The sequence below is a fragment of the Urocitellus parryii genome, chromosome 10, assembly GCF_045843805.1.
Source record: "Urocitellus parryii isolate mUroPar1 chromosome 10, mUroPar1.hap1, whole genome shotgun sequence".
Taxonomy (NCBI): domain Eukaryota; kingdom Metazoa; phylum Chordata; class Mammalia; order Rodentia; family Sciuridae; genus Urocitellus; species Urocitellus parryii.
The window spans coordinates 72,835,882-72,849,918 of NC_135540.1; the positions used below are offsets into that span (position 1 = coordinate 72,835,882).

General features: G+C 40.0%; 1 long non-coding RNA gene across 2 annotated transcripts in view; it reads left to right on the forward strand.

Moving 5' to 3' along the window:
• LOC144257290 (uncharacterized) overlaps positions 1–13,096 on the forward strand; it is a 120,177-nt gene extending 107,081 nt beyond the window's left edge. For both annotated transcript variants that reach the window (XR_013344421.1, XR_013344422.1), the window contains exon 4: positions 11,964–13,096. This is a non-coding gene — a long non-coding RNA (uncharacterized LOC144257290). The remainder of the gene's footprint in view (positions 1–11,963) is intronic.
• The last annotated feature ends 941 nt before the right edge of the window (positions 13,097–14,037 follow it).

The following is a 14,037-nucleotide window of genomic DNA, read 5'->3' on the forward strand; positions in this document are numbered from 1 at the left end:
TTCAAATAAGCAAGGGAAGGCTGCTTCAAAAAACTGTTTTGAATCCCAGGCTACCAGTGATTTTGAATTTAAGTTTTAGCTTCCAAATTCCTTGAGTTATGCTTTTAACTGTTACTAAAAATGACTGATAGCTTTTGTGTTTGGGATTCAACTCAACATACAAACCAGATAGTCCATATTTTTACTAACTTATTAGCAGAAATAGGCAAATTTCCATTATGTCAACTAGTAGAGAAGAGAAGTTAGGGGTAAAAAATGAGTAAGTACAATGTTAAGTTGAACATTTGCATTTTTGGTGTTACAGAACAATTTTAAAAAGCTACCCCCCCTAACAAATGAAATATTTCACAGCCATTTGGTATTTATTCTCTTTTAGAATTTTTTGGGCAGTAGACCTTGTAGTTTTCTCTTCTTTAGCTTTATCCTGCCATAATCCAGCTGGTCTCTATTTTTCTAGAGTTATTATGTTCTTTAATTCAGTGACTATTAATCAATATAAACTATACAATTTACATTATAGCTTTAAAAACAATTTGATCACTTTTTATATACAAAGCAGTAAACCCAGATGCAAAAATTATTATTTTCACTATGAATTCTGGCTCCTTTATCTTACTGTAATGTTTTTAAAGCTTTTTGTAGTAGGCATTAATATTTCACTTCTTATTATTTCTTAATAATATGCTATTGTATTAAATATACCACATTTTGTTAATACATTTATCAGTTGATAGTTATTTGGGGTGCTTATGCTTTCTGGCTATTGTGAATTGTACTGCTATGAATACTCACATACAAGTTTTCCTGTGGGATATAGGTATGCATCTCCAAGCCTATCTTCCTAGTAATTAAAAAGTATCTTTCCATTCAAAATTATGAAATGCAAAACTCATGAGATAGGACCTGGGATGTAGCTCAGCCATAGAGTACTTAGCCTGGTATGTGCCAGGCAGGCCCTGGGTTTGATCCCTAGCATCTCAAAAAACCAAAACAACAACAAAATGCATGAGGTAGAAAACTTGCCTGAAGTTTTTAAAACATAAAACTGCCATTTACTGCTTGAAATTCTATCAATTAATTTCTTTTCAAAGAATTGTGAATACAATGGAATCCCAGAAGAGACACCAATATTCCTTGTGCCACTATCCAAAGAGCTTGCAGAAGGGTCAATTTAAATATTAAGTTTAACCTTTCAACTCTTAGTATTATATATCCTATTATTACCAGGCGAAGACCTTCAAGTACTTAATTATGGATCTCTGCTAATAGTCTGAATTGACAAGTCTCACCATATTTTAATTAAGATGTTTTGGATCACATAAATTGATTTGATCTTGGAAATAATACTTTGTAGAAGCAATTTTTTGTCTTTGAAAAGACAAAATGTCTTTGATTAGCCTCTTCAGCTGAATTGCATGTTTTTTCCTTCATTTTATAATCTAGTTTGGGACATAGAATTTGTGTAGCACTACCCCTGAGGACTTCCATTCTCTGGCATTCCACAAGACTGATATTTTTCTAACTTTCCTATTTTAATGCCTATCTGAGAATTTCAAATTTTCTCTTGTGAAATATATTATCAATTTTACTGATGTCCCAGAAACTAAAATAATAGTAAGCTTTCTTATTTCAGAGTTTAACTCAAATATTCTTCAGTTTCTATTTTTTTTAACATTGAAAATTAGAAAGAGTTGTAGCTAATAAAAATTGAAAATACATTTTAAGAGGTTTTCACATTGTTTACTGTGATTTTCCAGGAAGATAAAAAGGGAATTAACATTCATTATGAGCTGTTATGTCTTATGTTCTTGGCTCAGTACTTTACATTTTTTTCATTAATTCCCACAAAACATTTTATGCATAGATTTTTTTATATCAGAAAATCAAACTTCAAAAGGCTTAAGAAAAAGTGATAACCCAAGGTGAGCTATTGGCAAAACTGGGCAGAATAGTGAAAAAAAAAATAAGAAAATGGTCAAGAAGGAAAAGAATAAATGTTCTCTGGAAGTGGGCAGGGTTCATCTAGTGTCAAGAGTTTTCTGAGCACATTTATTTATCAACTAAGAAAGGCAAAAGAAGGAACTTGATACCAAGTTTAGTATATAGGACTAAAGCTTGCATAAAGAAAACTTCATTCTTAAAATAATGATGCGAATTTAGAGGCATGCTGGAGGTTATAGAAATTATATTAATAACTCACTATTTTTGCTGAGAGTTCTTAGGAGAGGAAATGTTGACCTTCTCTAGACCTTACTTAACAATTTGGGAAGAATGTTCAGAGTGTGTATCAAGATGAAACACAGAACCTGCTAAAACCTACATAGATAGGTTTTACCTAGATATCTACAGCTAATGTTCATTCTTTGGTGTTATTCATGAAATGAACCTCTTTAGGCCGTACAAGTGTCTTTACACGCTAAGTTCTGTTACATTTCGCCATGCTGATCCATCTACACTCCTAACATAAACCTGAGTTTTGTTTCTGGCTTTCTTCACAATGAAAAGGACCCATGGACAAAAACAGACCGTGGTGCATTCTGTTTCTGACGCAAAACGCAAGACAAATTGGATACAGAGCAGTGGCTGATGATTATAACTGAATTTTTAGACATGAAATGGAAGTGGCTAATCAGGAAATGTGTCATGGACTCTCGTTTTGAGCATATGACAGAGGACTGAGAACAGCATGACTATCATACCTGCTTTTGCCACTCACTTTTGTGGATTCCCATGGGATTATCCTTCTGATAGGGTGAAGCCCTAGAGAGGAACCTGAAAAATTATAGAAAAGGCACTATTTTTAACTATATTTCCATTTTAGTGTTATTACTAGAAAGACAAATGATATGAACATCTGAACAGTTGCTGATATGATGATGTTGGAAAATAGATTTGGATATTTAGGCCAAGGAATGAATGAAACTTTTATAATATCATAGAATTTAAAAATGAGCAGTATTCCCCTTTTCTTCCATTTCCTTTATTCTACCCCAAGTAGAGGAGGTTCTGCTTTGGTAAGTTGAGCTTGCAGGCTTTGTCATTGGCACTGTCCAATGATGGTTCCCAGTAATGGATGAAAAGTCCAATCCAGACATACCCCCCTCCACACACACACACACACACACTTTGCTCCCCTACTGACTGCTATCCAGAAGGAAGAATTGCCAGTTATCTTCTTTATACTTTGCATCTAATTTGTTCTTGGCTCAGTATACAAAAGATTTGGTCTTGATCCTTCATAGAAGAAACAATTTCTGAATTCTGAATCCCTTTGCTTTTGCATCTCTTTTTGCATATTTACATTTCTCTTGTTTTTCACTCCTTTTCTTCATTCTATCTCTCAGCAAATAATTGCAGACTGGTCAAGTAGAGAGTTCCATTTATTGAGACACTACTCTCCCCCTGTCATCTCTATTTCATTCTTTTTTTAATTTTTTTTTTTTTAGTTGTAACAGACACAATACCTTTATTTTACTTATTTGTTTTTATGTGGTGCTGAGGTTCGAACCCAGGGCCTCACTCATGTAAGGCAAATGTGCTACCAACTGAGTTACAACCCAGCCCCTCTCTTTCATTCTTGCTCAAACTCTTTGAGTTCAGTTGCTGGGACCAGGACTTACATCACAGTGTAGTAGAAAGAACTAAACTTTGGATTTGGATTTTGGGTAAAAATAGAGGAAGGAAGACATTGTGGTGATTCAAGGCTACTTATAGTTACTTTGCATAAAGAAAAGGAATTTTCCCTTATCAACCTAGTATACCAGTGGATCTGTGCAGAAGCTTTGAACCAAAGTCTACACTAGTAAATATATGAGAACTTGTTTATTACTATTTTGCATATAGTCTCATGGTGAAAGTGATTGGTTGAATGAAATTTTCAGATATTCCTGTAGCTCTGCAAAATGCCATTGTGAGACTGTCTCTGTAGCATACCAATTCCTATAGCTCAACAGAAAAGCTTGGATAGCAATATTCCAAGCATATCATTTAATAGAAGAGTAAACTGAGAGACAGAGAAGATTATAGATTTTTATAAAAGTTCCTCATTCCTCATATTTAATAAAATAGAGACTTGCTTAGATTTACATAATAGCTAAAAATAGCTCATGTATTTGATCAGAGTTTCAAATCTAGGTCTTCTACCAAAAGCACTGAAGCTGGAGAATTAGACCATAATCCTTGATGTTCCTATTTCTCAAAATGGGAAATAGGGTTCTATCAGAACCTTATAAAGTACCCATAGTAATTTTTTAAGGTGCTAGGATTGAGCCTAGGACCTGGAAAATGATAGACAAAACATTCTACCACTAAACTAGAGCCCCAGCCCTTTAAAAAATTATTATAATTATTTTGTTATTTTGGAGGCATGTTCTTCCTAAATTGCCCTCACCAGCCTTGAATTTGCAATCCTCCTGCCTCAGTCTACTGAGTAGCTGGTATATAGGTGTGTACCACTACACCCAGCTTCATAGTAATTTTTAAAAATATCTTGTAACTATTAAAAAATCAAAGACTGCCTCAAGTTTTCAATAGCTATGTTTCATTTGTTTTCATAATGACATTGGCCCCAAGTGCTATTCCTTAATTAACTTATTAGAAAAATAGAAATATACTTAATAAGAAATGTTGCATTTCCTTAAAGTGAAGGCCAAATGACTCACCATACAGTACTTTCTGAACAAAGGTTTCCCAGTATTAGAATAGATATAAGTGTTAGGCAAATTGTGGTACCAGATTCTCCTGTGCTATAGCAATCAAAACCTAATTTATATTTAGTTATAATCATTTTTTAATAGCATCATCTGACAGATCACATGAATGTGGCTTGTCATTTAATGCTAGGCATGCACATGATTGAATCATTAACAAAAGCCTCCAATTGCTTTTTTATCCTGTGTTGATGATACTTCCTGCTTACTAAATGCCTTGTTCTGCTCTTTCATTCAATAGCCTTTGTTTATTTAAGAGAAAGTAAAGTCATGTTTGATGTCCTTCGGCCCTTCCTGGATTCCTTCTTTCATTGTCTTTACCCCATGGAATATGGGGTTGGAAATAAGTAGGGTTCTCAGGTCAATTCTCACTGAACCCCAGTTCAACTGACAGCAGTTGCCATGTAGGATTGCTTCTCTCTCTTATTGGTGACCCTCCAGTTCAGGGACCCTCTCACTTAGCGCAGTGCATTCACTCAGTGTGTACTCAAATCATGTCCATTGATTGAGAAGTACCATAAATTCATATTCAACATGAACATATGATTTTTTTGAAGTTCAATGAAGATACAAAATTCATTAATGAGGTTTATGCACTTTTCAAGATGGATCCTGAGATTGTTTTAAACTAGAAGTTAGGTGGATAAAATTAACTCAACATTTATTTCATTTCTGAAGTTTCAAAAATCTAACCTTTTCTTTTATTATCAATGCAGTTTGTAAAATGTGTGGGGAAGAGTTTAAAGGCAGGGATTCCTGAAAAGTTTGTACCTGGAATAATCTGACCCATAAACCTTTGGCCAGAGATGTAGAAACCTTCCATTTTTTTTTTTTGCTTCCCCATATCATATTGGCTTTTTTTCTTTCTTTCTTTCTTTTTTTTTTTTTGTGGGGAGGGGGTGTGCACGGTGCTGGGGAATCAAACCCAGGGAGGGCCTTTTGAATGCTAGGCAAGCACTCTACCAACTGAGCTATATCCTCAGCCTGCAAACTGTTTATTTTATTTCTTTTTTTTATTCTCTCTTTTGATACTTTTCCCCTTGGGGTACACTAGTGAGTTATCCTTACCTGGAGGCTTGGGTTGGAGAGAGAGGTGGATGGGTTTGGCTCAGGCAAGCCAACTCAACAGGTTCCCTTTGTCAAATTTACTACAATGGAACTTTACCCTTATAATAAAAGTATAGTGAATGAATTTTAAGATGAAATTTTGCATTTTGCATTTTTGTGACTTTTTTAGGGTACTATTCTGAGACATCTATCATCAAAATACTTTAATAAGCATATATAATATGACATCTATCATCAAAATACTTTAATAAGCATATATAATATGCTAATACTAATCCTATATGTTAAAGAAGTCTTTCAAAGTAGACTCAAAAATTTAAAAAGTAGAAAGTGGGTTTTCATTTTGCAAATGTTTCTCTCTTAATTATAAGTCTGCAAATTAGCTCTGGTATTTTTCAAAGGCATTGCCACAAGTTACATACCATGCCACATTTATTCTTGAAAAATTACTATAATGTGCATTTCATGTTAATTTAGATTATCCCTTTTTTAAGAAAGTAAAGAGAATTCACTCTTAAAGGCTTAATGAGTTACTGCAAGACAGTGAATTGGTAACACAAAGATGTTAATGTTTTTAGAAAACGACTATTTATTGTAAATGCATTTTAATTTGTTTAGAATGGGAAAACTACCTTTATTCCTTTCTCCCTCCCTCCTTTCTCCTCATCCTCATCTTTCTTCCTTCCTTCTCTCTTACCTTTTATAATTAAAATAAAACTCATTGAGCTGCTGTCTCCCATGCCTTTTCTGCAACCATAGAGTCAGCCGTTCATGTTCACATATTCCTCATTCTCAGATTCAATAAACCTCAGATCAAAAATGTTATGTTGTTAATGTGTACTATGTAGTTTGTCTATCATGTGTTTTTCTATACTGCATGTATGTAGACTGTCTTTCTTATAATTATTCCCTAAACAATGAAGTATAACTATGGTGCATTTATATTGTATTAGGTATTATAAGTAATCTAGAGATGATTTATAGTATATGAGAGGATGTTCAATTGGTTTGTAAATACTATGCTATTTTATATAAGGGACTTGAACATCCTTGATTGTGATATCCATGAGGCATCATGAAACCAATCATTCTACCCCATACTCTGAGGGATTGTGGTATTGTATTATATACAATTTTCCTGCTAGAAACACCCTACAACATTTATCAGTATTTATCAAAACGATAGTGTAGTTTTAAGTAAACTTATAGATGTGTTTATTTAAATAAATACCTTTACTTTTTTCAACAATTTGCCACAATTTGTAGATATGCATATGGGGAAAAATCAAAGAGTAGTTAAAAAACAATATAAATCATTGGTCTAAGTTATCATTGTTTTAATTTTTTATCCACTTAAGGAAGGACAAAAGTGGTTTTTAAATCTGTTCTCATGCGACTAACCTGCCCATCCCATATATCACCACTATTAGATATGTAATTTAAACTGATTTTCTAGAAGTGTTTGGTAATCACACTTTTACCAATTCTCATCTACATTCCACTTTTATGAAAGCATGCATGTGTGTGACATTTATTGAAATTAGGAAGGGAATGAATTTGGGAACCAAGAATTGGCACGTGTACTATGAAGTACTCCACTTGAGTGTCTACATGCTCATGTATCATAGCCATTAGTTAAAATCAAAGTCATTAGTCACAAGTCACATAAAGTCACAAGCCATTAGTTCAAATATTAAAGCTTGAGAGAATTTTACTTTTATAAATTACAGTGGGTTTAAAAATTATCCCTATAAGACTCAATTGTACACTGACATTTTCTTTATCAGAAAGGAAAGGGAGGAAATTGCAACTAGAGCTGTTGAGAATTGACCACAAGTCTTAACATAGCTATGTTAAAGGATTCCTGTAAGCATTAGCTGTTTGTTGCATAGAAGATACTTATGGTACTTTGCATACAAAAAAATGTCCAGTTAATGTATAATATTGCTACCAAACACAACCAACTAACCACTACCAACTACAATGAACTTTTGTTATTACTCTTACTATCAATTACGTGAAGCATGACAGAATTAGAAACGGTTTAAAACCTCCAGCTCACAGGTGGCAGTGGGAGTCTAAGGGCAACGAGTTCTCTGTCTTGGTCTTCTGCCACTCCCAGCCACAGAAATGCACTTTGGGGGTGAAGATGTCCTAGGACCTCTGCTTTCTGCACCCACAGTCCACGCAGGAAGTGGCTGGGGATGGTGAGGTTCTCTCTCAAGACCGCCCCAACCTAGCAGACAACCTAGTTCCTCAGTAGAGAGGCTATATCAGGCGATGGGGTGAGCAGACACACACAGTGGGCTCATGGACAAAGGGAGACATGGCAGCTGTGGGAAGCAGAAGGTCCTGGGCAGCTGCCTGGGTACCACCACCTCCCGCATTCTTCTTCCTGAGCAGGCCAGTCGACCATGCACAAGACCAGGGCCTGGAGCCTCCACCACAGAGGACATCCCAGCTACTGGTTACCTTATCACTCTGACACCCACTATCCCATGCCCTTGCTGCCATGCCAGCCTGGAACTCTTCGCTGCAGCCAACCAGACCCCCCACATGGCCACTGGTTGCCACTTTCACTGTCCTGCAGCTGGACCCCAGTTACTTCTGCAGGATGAAGATGCTCACTGCTGGACACTGCCTGTTGTTGCTGCCCCTGCTTCTGAACTCTTATGGTGCCACCACCATTGTGCAGCACTCAAACTTCCAAACTCCAGATGGACTCCAACAATGCCCACCAAGGCCCCAATGTCATCGTACTTTACACCACACCTGGTGCCCGACCCCTCTACTGAGGATGGACCCCTGATGTAGCTGCATGTTGCTCCTGCACCTGCCAGACCCTGGAGCTCCGCCCTGCTGCCACCAGACTTTAACATGGATACTAGACAGTGACACTCAGTACTGGGGCCAACTTCATTGCAACTGCCAGAGTTTGGTCCATTATGTTTTTGCCAAGAAGCCCCTCTCCATAAAGAAAACGTGCAAGGCAAAAAAACAAGTGCTGATGGAGAAGCTCTTGCAAGTTATCTAGAAGGTCTTGCTAAGCTATTCGATGAAGATGTGTTGTGCTTGAGGTATTGGTGTCTGAAGTTCAGTTATGGCAGTGGTGGCAAAGGCAACTGAGGAGTCTGTAGGTGGCAACGTCAAGCCAGGCATCCAGAGAGTTGCATTCTCATCCTCTTGCAGTGGCAGGAGTCTGGTCCCAGTGCAGTGATGGTGGCTGCGGCATCACTGGTGGCCCTGTGGGGACTCCAGTGGCTTCAGTGTGGAGCTCTGTTAGCGGTGATGGTGACAGCTTGGGACAGCAGGCCTCAGAGTCAGAGGGTGACTGGAGGCTGTGATGGCCTCTGCAGTGGCTCCTCCAGGCAACTGGTATTGCTCCTTGTAGGGCCTGCCTGCCCACAAAGCAGGGCGCAGGAGGCGGTGGTAGCCAGACACCTGCTGAGGACCTTATGCTGCCCATTCCAGCAATGCCTGGCATTGGCCTGGAGCCCACCAGGCTGCTCACCTAATCCTTGAGTTCACCCTGCCCCTCCCTGAGTTGCAGCCTCTGAGGGATGAGTAGGCCTGCTGCCAGCTGGGGCAGCCTTTGGAGAAGGCACCCACCCTCCCCAGCTACATCTCCCCTGGGCTGGGGTAGCAGAGTGCAGAGGTGGGAGGTGGGGGGGCCTAGAAAATCCTCACCCTCCAAGTGCATCCCTGGGCTGGGACAAGGTGGAGGGCACAGGTGGCAGTGGGAGTCTAAGGGCAACGAGTTCTCTGTCTTGGTCTTCTGCCACTCCCAGCCACAGAAATGCACTTTGGGGGTGAAGATGTCCTAGGACCTCTGCTTTCTGCACCCACAGTCCACGCAGGAAGTGGCTGGGGATGGTGAGGTTCTCTCCCAAGACCGCCCCAACCTAGCAGACAACCTAGTTCCTCAGTAGAGAGGCTCTATCAGGCGATGGGGTGAGCAGACACACAGTGGGCTCATGGACAGAGCGAGACATGGCAGCTGTGGGAAGCATAAGGTCCTGGGCAGCTGCCTGGGTACCAATGCCTCCTGCATTCTTCTTCCTGAGCAGGCCAGTCGACCAGGCGCAAGACCAGGGCCTGCAGCCTCCACCACAGAGGACATCCCAGCTACTGGTTACTTTATCACTCTGACACCCACTATCCCATGCCCTTGCTGCCATGCCAGCCTGGAACTCTTCGCTGCAGCCAACCAGACTCCCCACATGGCCACTGGATGCCACTTTCACTGTCCTGCATCTGGACCCCAGTTACTTCTGCAGGATGAAGATGCTCACTGCTGGACACTGCCTGTTGTTGCTGCCCCTGCTCTGAACTCTTATGGTGCCACCACCATTGTGCAGCACTCAAACTTCCAAACTCGAGATGGACTCCAACAATGCCCACCAAGGCCCCAATGTCATTGTACTTTACACCACATCTGGTGCCCGACCCCTATACTGAGGCTGGACCCTTGATGCAGCTGCATGCTGCTCCTGCACCTGCCAGACGCTGGAGCTCCACCCTGCTGCCCCCAGACTTTAACATGGATACTAGACAGTGACACTCAGTACTGGGGCCAACTTCATGGCAACTGCAGCCAAACCCTTGTCACTATGGCAGATGAAAACACTCATGGCTGGAAGCATCTGTTGTTACAACCACTGTTTCTGGATTCTTCCACCATCACCACCACCATGAGTAGGAAGCAAGGAACTCCTAAATCGCAGCTGCATGCTGACACCGCCACAGTCACCCCCACCTCACACCAATACTCAACTCCTGACTTTCGACGCCTGATGCCCTATGCCCAAAACAGCTGGATGCTGCTCTTGCCACCATATGCCACCATTTCATGATGGTGCCCTTGCAATGAATTGACCCCAAGGATGCTTCTCTGCTCAAGATGTATAAGAGCTGGGAAACTGATCATTCTCCATTACAGTCACCTCAACAAGTTCCACTGCATGCTGCCTGCCTTTTGTCACCCCAGGACCAAACACCAGTCCTCAGGACCCTTGAGGAGTTGTGGTTCTAACTCTGGGAACTCATCCAAATAAACAAGTGAGCACTCTAAATAAAGGCTGCAGTCCTCACAGCAGGCAGTGGGTGGGACTAGGTGGGTCCAGCTCACTAGTGAGAGGGTGGGGTTAGAGCCTGGGAGCTGCTGGCAAGGTCTAGACCTGATCCTGTAGGGCAAGATAGAGAGGGATCTTTGGCTGCTTTGGAAGTCTAGCCCTGGAAGAACCTTCTCGTCCTTTCTCCTGAACTTTCCATGGTGTCTCCTTCTCCTACTCCTCCACTCTTCCCTGAGGAGACTCTGGGTCCTGGACATAGGGTCATCCTGGCACAGGGTCTCTGGGCAGTGGTGTGAGGCCCCAGTACATTGCAGCAGGCTGGGGACAGCCAGACTGGCCATACCTGGACTTGTAGGAAAAATAGCCTATTGGGAAAATACCCTCCTAGATCTACCAAATTTAGCCTAACACTGGCTTCTTCCAAGAGATAATCAAGAAAGGAAAAATATAAGTAAGCAAGTTTGTCTGGCTAAGGGGTGGTGTGAGGAGAAGTAAAGACTTCAGATTGGGTAGAGCTGGATTTAAATCCCTCTTAACTGGGTGACCTTGACCAGGGTGCAGAACTAAGTACAACCTTGGGTTTGCATCTGGTAAAGTAAAGTTGGTGAGGAGGATAAGCCAGGGGTAAAATTAAGCTGTTGAGCAGTACCTAAACTTTGGGAGCCAGGAAGGCATTTGACATGATTTCCATGCAGAAATATATTCTGAGATTAAAGTCAACGCACTTAGAGGTGCACCTTTGGAAGGCAACTGACCTGTGAGCAGGCGGTTGAACTGACTTCATTTTTTAGATGAAAAAATAATATATGGAAGATCATAAGCCGATGTTGGGTCGGGCTTGTGAAATTATAGGCTGTTTTCAAATTTGTTTAAAGTTACATTGAGTTAGATCTACATAGTTCAAGCCTCCTGGGATATCCCCCACCTCTTGTCACACCCCCACATAGAGCACTATCTACAATCCCTTACTCTAATTTTTAGAGTGTCACCAAATATGTCAATGCATGTATGTACATATGCAGAGATATACATTATGTAATACTTTGTTCCTTTTAGCCTGCTTTGGAACCTCCTGAAAATAAAATCTCTTATTCTTACGCACATTCTTTTGCAGCTTTCCCTCCTTAATTTGTACCCCTTAAGCTGAGCATCAGGAAGAAGGAAACACCAGAGAAACTCAAAGATCCGAAGGACACCAACCCTGCTCAAGTCACTCTGGAAGCCGACTAGCCTGAATGTGCCCAAAGCTTGAGGAAACATCAGCCCTGCTTCAGCCACTCTGGGTTGGATGTACAAGGTGAAAGATACACTAACCAAAAGGAAAATGGACTGTTTCACTCTTATACTGTCATTGCCACCCCTTACTTCTGTCATATACAGAGTCCTTTGTTTTGTCTTGACTCTAGGACTGATAACAATCAAACACATAGTTAATAATATCAGAAAACAAACACATGTACCAGTTCAATCCTGAAAGGGCATTGCAGTTGAGATCCAAGCTCACTATTTGGAGGATGGTTTCCTTTTCTTGGTGGATTCAAAAGCTTAATTGACATAGCATGGATTGTGCTCTGAACTTGTGTATTGCTTCCATGTTTGTTTCCTCTTTTCATTAAAACTAGTGGTTCTACAATAGAAGCAGGTTTCCTTTTTAAAAAAGAGAAACAAGAACTATGATATTACATTATATGAAACTTTAAGCCAAGAAGATAATAATGCCCTTTGACTTAGAGGATTAAATAATGAGCATCAAAGGGGGTAATGCTGTAGTTTCCAAAAGACTCCCACCTTAATTGTAACACACAAGTCTCTCTCCTAATCAAGAAGAGATTATTTTAAGAAGTCAACAAAATTTCCAGAGCACTCATTGTGCTTTGAGCTCCTTTTTGTTGTAAAGGCCAGGTTTCTCTTTCTTGTAAGAGTTAGGCCTGCAGGGCTGGGGTTGTGGCTCAGTGATAGAGCACTTGCTTTGCACATGTGAGGCCCCTTGTTCAATTCTCAGCACCACATAAAAATAAAGGTATTGTGCTCATCTACATCCTAAAAAAAAAATAGTCTCCAATCAAGTTTTTTGATGTGTGAAAATTTCTGTTTTCTGTGTAAAACATTGTGAAACCTCTGTTTAACCTATGAATGTGGAACAAAGTTAAGTTATATTAAACATTGTGCTGTGTAACCACCCACTGCAATGTTAGAGAATTTCCAGACCTGGGGTCCAGAGATTGTTTGGTGTTATCCCTTCTGGGTTGCTGCAGCTTAAATAAATCTGCTTCCTCCAAATTCCTCAGGTGTCCAGACTCATCTTTCCTGCATCAATGCCTGCTTGAAATGCTAGAATGTCCTAATTCTTGAAGGGCCTGAAGAGACAGTCTCTCAGACTCTGTCACAGTATGAATTCTAGAAAAAGTAATTCATCACAATGAATCTAATTTCAGATTTCATTATAGGGACTTCCTGGATGTAATATCAAAGTTGCATGATAAAACTTGTCTACGTCTATTGAGTTGCCATAATATACCCCATAAAGATATATAAATGTTATATTTGAATAAAAATTTAATCTGGGGGAAAATATGTTTTGTGAGAAATCTAAAGCCATGCTTGCATTTTGTGTTGTTTTAAATATTATGCTGAAATAATATTAGATTATATTATTTCATTTTTGAATCTGAAAAAGACATCAGAATTTTGTACCATAATATTGTCAAAAAGGGAAAATTTTATTGATTAGAAATATGCTTTCCTGTTTTTAGAGCTAACAGTTGAATTAAAGTTTTGCACCAGACACCAAGTCCATCAGAACCTCAGTCTGGTGAAGCCACATCTTGGTGCCTGCCCAGGCCAGTGCCCAAGAGCAGGTCCCAGAAGTAAATCAGGCTGGCTCTTCCCAGAGCCCTCTGGACAGAGGTTGGCCTCCTCCACTCTTAGTGTTATTTTTTCTCTGATTGCTTGGCTCCTCTCCATGCTCTTCAAGCTGTCCTCTCCCATCTTTGTTGTTCAGTGACATCACCTGTCATTCATGTTTTTATAGACCTCTGAGGAAGAGAAAATCCACATGGATTTCAGAATGGCTCAAGATGTAAATGACTGGTCATAATTGGACACCCTAAAAGGGGATGGTATTGATGGCACAGGGGTATACATCTCATGATGGGCCAGAAAACTCATTTACAGAGGAGCCAAAGGTC